This window comes from Sander vitreus, chromosome 2 (assembly GCF_031162955.1).
Source record: "Sander vitreus isolate 19-12246 chromosome 2, sanVit1, whole genome shotgun sequence".
Classification (NCBI taxonomy): domain Eukaryota; kingdom Metazoa; phylum Chordata; class Actinopteri; order Perciformes; family Percidae; genus Sander; species Sander vitreus.
The window spans coordinates 6,682,202-6,687,799 of NC_135856.1; positions in this window are offsets into that span (position 1 = coordinate 6,682,202).

Here is a 5,598-nt window from a genome sequence, read left to right on the forward strand (position 1 = left end):
TGATGATACTTTAATGGCCAATTATAATGAGTGCACCGGGCTTTGGCCCGATTTGCTGAGACATCTTGACAGCTGACAGTGTGCACAAAACAAGGCCGCAGAGCCTCGTGTGCACCGGCTTATCTTCCTGCCTTTCTGCTCCGCTGTAAAGTCAGACTGCCCTGATGGCCCTGTGCTGAGGCTGCAGCAGCATACATGGCAGATTATTGGCAGCAACTTCACTTTTGGTTGAAAATGTGATTTTTCTATAAATAAGCCTTCTACAAATTCAAGGGTCACAATTTTAGGGCAGATAACAAAATCAGTTTTATAGGATAGGTAGGATAGGAATAGGATTGGTGGCCAAAACCTCAAACATGGAAAAATAAACTGAATTATCCATTACAGTTAATAATCCTTAGAATGGTTATCAATTGAATCCCATATGATACCCATTGCTACTGCTTTTGGTTGCCTTTTTTTTTTAGCAATAGCCATTTAATGTATTTACATTCAGTAATTACTATACCGCCCTCAGTTTTCATTGTTAGAGGTATTCAGATTGCCTCCCTACACATGAATGATTCACAGGAAATGATACAGCATGTAATCCAGATGTAATCTCATTGATATCAGTCTCACTGTTTTACTATCCTAGCAATATCAGAGCTCATTAAGTTACTGCTGATGCAAATCCAAAATGTCCTACTGCTGCTATACATTAAAACATTCAATTGGTAATCAATATGGGGTGCCTTTTATTGGTAAGCAGTCACATGGAACTCAATGTTTTCAACAGAGGTTAGTGCTCACTGCAATCATTCATTAAAAATGTGTCTACCAAACAACTGATTCGATCAATTTTGGTCTTTTTGTTTGCCATTATTTGACCTCAGATCAAACATAAACTGTCTTCCAAAGCCAATGTGAGATATTCTGCCTCTCCCAACACTTTGGTAGTATTTAGCCAAATTGATCACAGAACAGCTGGACCAAGCATGAGCATGCCGTGGCCAGTTTACTGATATCACATTAAAGGATTCTGGGCGTTGAAGTCCACAGAACTCGAGCAGTTACGTCTCGTTGCCATTTTGGACCAACAACACATGGAGTGTGTTTGTCCATGCAGCTTGCTCATTTTCATACTGAAAAGGCCAGTGCTTCCTTTTTGTCTCAGTGAGAGACTCCAGTTTCAAGGCAATCTGTCGTCTTTATCCCAAACCTGTTGTTTATGTTTATGTTTTTCGCTTGAGGAAGACACATTTTGTAATCTTGTCTCTTTTTATAAGATGAACCCCTTTTCTACGCTTTCAACATCTTCTTTCTCACTTCTGTTTTTAAGAAGTACCTGAAATAAACTAAACTTTCTGGCTTTCTCCATCGTTCCACAGAAATGCTCTCCTCCTACTCTAACCTTTTACTCTCTTTCTCTCAGCTTCCTCGCCCTCTCTTTCTCTGGTCTCTCAGTGCTGTAAATGAGCTGACAGAGAGCCTGAAGCGGAGGGACTGAGCTCCAAACACCAATCTGGTCCCAGCTCAAAATGTCAGCCACTCCAACACACACACACACACACACACACACACACACACAGAAACTGTATCCTCTCACCCTTCGTTCTTCTACCTTTCTCTTTCTCCTCTTTTCTTCCCTTCCTCTCTCACCCCCCCTCCCCTCTCTCTCTCTCTCTTGACATTTTACAGTCTGCACTTGTATGCTCTGTAATTTATTGTCATATCCGGCTATCTATCTATCTAATCTGTTTTTCAGCTAAGGACCCCTTAACTGAAAAAGAGACCGAGCATATATTGTATATAATGAAGTTGCATATTAAACTGGGCCTACAATAATGTGAAGGGCGGCCTAAAGCCTTTATACTTTTTTTTTGCCTAGAATACTAAGCTATAACAATAATAATTGTTGGCATGATTTTATATATCATCTTTTAATGTGGCACAGTGAATCCTTAGGATTAACTGTATCTGCGGGTGGCTATCTTAGTGACTACCTTACCTATATGCCAGTAAGCCTATCATCAATAGGGATTTATATTTGCTAATAATATGTTGGAAAAAAACTTTTAAAAAATTGACAATAATTTGGAGGCCCCCCCTGCAGTGACTCTGAAGACCCCCTTGGGGTCCCGAACCCCCTGTTGAAGATCTCTGATTCTAAAGGGAGGTACAGGATGGTAGTTGAAATAGACACCACAGGGATGAAAACAAGTGACGGTGAAGTTTGCTGGCGTGTTCACAGCTGCTGCAGCGGTCATAAATGGAGGCGATCATTTGACAGAGCTGAGCGGTCATTATGGGACTCTACTTCAAAGCCAAGGCAGCAGAAGGCACATGGCCTCTGCGTGGTGCTGTCACAGTTTGGGACAGTCACATTATATTGCAGTGTTATATTCTGCTTGTTGTTGAGCCGTAGCTCGTTCTTGCCAACCAATGCTTTGATTGATGAAGACTAGAATACCTTTTTTAACCTGTTTTCCTCTACGCTATTTGTCATTTTTCAAAACTGGTGCCGATATGAGACATGATTTTGATACCTTACTTATGCCTTTTTTAACAAAAGAAGCCAGCCAAGTGTGTTAAGAGCAGCTGTTGAGAACATTGGCTAAATACAAAAAAAAAAGTCTAAAATTGAATCAGAAACTATATCACGATACAGGAATAGGCTAAGCAGGCGAAACATCCAGAAGTTAAAGCCAGAGCAAGAACAATCTTTGCTGAGTTGTGTTGGTGGCCATGATGTTGTGGCCCTCCTCCCCACAGGGTTGGGGAAAAGTTAGATTTTGATAATGGGGGTTGTGATATGATAATTGCAATAAAAGTATTTAAAAAAAATCATAATCATACGGAAGTCTCGATTGGGTGAGTTAATGTAAAAGGCCATAGTATAAATAGTAAGGCCAATGCTTTATTATGAATGTTCTTTAATCACCCATTCTCTGCATAAATGTCTTTATCCTAACTGTTGGGTGAGCCATTTGCTGAGCCAAAGTTCTTTAGCACTTTCCAACATATTGAGAATATAAAGAATGTCCCATTAGCTGACCTGGACACACCAGTCCTTATGTAGCATACTTTAAAGTCATTGTATAATTTCCCAGAACAGTTTTTCTGTCCTTAATTGGTATAATTTCCAAGAACAGTTTTTTCCAAAGATCTGTGAGTAACAAAGGGAGGTGCATGTCTCTTAGTGAGCGCTATCGTCTGGAGGGAAGGGGGTAAGGTGTTTTAGTAATCTTCACAGTTTATACTATCCTGTAACTGCAAGTCAGCCTGACAAGGCAAGGCAGCTTTAGATGGAGGTTATAGCACATTTCAGCATCAAGTCAATTCAAAGTGCTTTACATTAAAATTAAAGAGCAGTTACAAACATCTGTTTAAGGTAAGGTAAAAACAGCTAAAAATAGAAAAAGGCAGGTATACATACAAGAATAAAAGTTACAGTGCAGTGTAAGAAATGAAAAATGACTTAGTCCATACATTACAGTGGACATTTTGAACATTTTTGAAAGTAAAATGGGTGAAAGTGTAAAAAACAGTCTAAATTAAAACAAAGACAGATATAAAGACATGATAAGGCCCTACTGTGATGTTTTTAATGGAATGAATGATGGCAGTTATTCTGCTGTTTTGAGTTATTGTAATTTAATTGTAATATGAGCAATAGCTAGATGGCTAAAATGTACAATTCATGTGTGAATTAAATTATGTCTCAGGACCAGCCCTGTATAAAGTACAGTGGCGTGGTGAAGCAGGGTGGGTCTTGGGGTGGGCATCGGTGCTGTACAATGTGGGGATGGAGGCCCCGTGGGCAGGCCAACTCCTGTGGATGTGCCATCTGGTGCCTGTGGCAAACAAGAGCAACGCTATGACCTGGACTGTATGGACCAACATACAAAACATAGCTCGCTGTGGAGAGAAGGGTATGGGTTTCAGGAGCAAGAGGATCTAAAGAGTGGTGAGAGTAATGATAGCAATGATGCTTATTTGATCATTATACGGAAATCACACAGTGATTGAAAGTAATGACAAGAATAAAAGATGTGGGAACAAAGAGGATATTAAAACTTATATGGAAGGAAAATACTTAGGAGAAGAGAATGTGACAGGGCTGGGTATCACCACTGATTTCCCGAATCGAAACAGGGAACATTTTCGATTCAATTATAAATTGGGGGTTAGGGAAATTTCAGTTCCAATACCAATTTTGCTTAGATATAAAAGAGATTCTTGGAGAACTTATGCTTAATGTTAAAGCAAGAAGCAACCCTCAAATATTTATTTTGTTTATAATGCACCAGGTTAATGTTTACGAATTAAGAATTGACCACCAAAAAGTTTGTTAAAGTCATTTTGGACTTAACATGACCAACATGACAGTCAATGAAAAGGGATATATTAAAAGATCGATGTAATCGATATCAGATCACTCAAACAAAGACTGATTTTAAGTGTAGAATTGAACCCAGCCCTAGTAACACCGTGATGATTTTGATGAAGATGAGGTACTGAGTGGAAAAAAGGACATATTTAGTTTGATCCAACACATATGTAATAATTCTCCATGATGCACCAGTGTTAGGGGCTAGGGAATGCATTAATGACTGGTCCCCACAAAGATAGTGAAACGCACTGTGTGTGTGTGTGTGTGTGTGTGTGTGTGTGTGTGTGTGTGTGTGTGTGTGTGTGTGTGTGTGTGCGCGTGTGTGTGTGTGTGCATGTGTGATAGTGAAAAATGTCTGTATGTTTGTCCGAGAGAGAGACGGACATAGTGTGAGAGAGCATCAAAGACCTACGTGCGTGTGCGTGTCCCTGTGCATGTGCCTGTGTGTGCGACACAAAAACACACCGTTACATCAGGTGGCTGTCAAATACAGACAGAGCAGCAAACCCGCGGTGTGACATCAATACTCTGTTGAGGATCTGTCTGATGGACAGGCTGGCCTGTGTGTGTGTGTGTGTGTGTGTGTGTGTGTGTGTGTGTGTGTGTGTGTGTGTGTGTGTGTGTGTGTGTGTGTGTGTGTGTGTGTGTGTGTGTGTGTGTGTGCGCGTGGGTTGTTGTGTATGTCTCCCCCCACTCTACCCCAGCGTTGATTGAAAGTCTGTTTGCTTTCACACATCTCTTCCTTTCAGCTTCATCAGTTGCATATGTAATCCATAGACAGTATATAAGAATGGACCAACAGATCCCGTTCCTCTGGACGGAGGCCAGTGAAGGCCTTTAGAAGCACTTTTCCGGTGATGGCTGAGTGTTACTGCGCAGCCTCCAACTGAGAGAAACAACGTAAATGTGCCGTGAGCAACGTGTCTGAAAGTTGTAAGTCTTCTGGTAGCTGTGCCAAGAGAAATCTCAATCATTCCCAATCTTGCAGAGACGGAGAGCGTAGGTATATGTAAGGAGATAACATAGACACAGGCTAATTATTGCTAACTAAAATGCTAGTTAACATTAGTAATTAAACTTAAACAGCTAATGTAAGTGCAAACTGCCTGCGAGCTTCTCCTGTACTATACGTTAATTCCTCTACTATGCGACAGTAAGTCGCGTGGTTATGACACAATCGTTAGCCTATTTTTACAAAAACGTCTGCTACGGAGCCATAACGT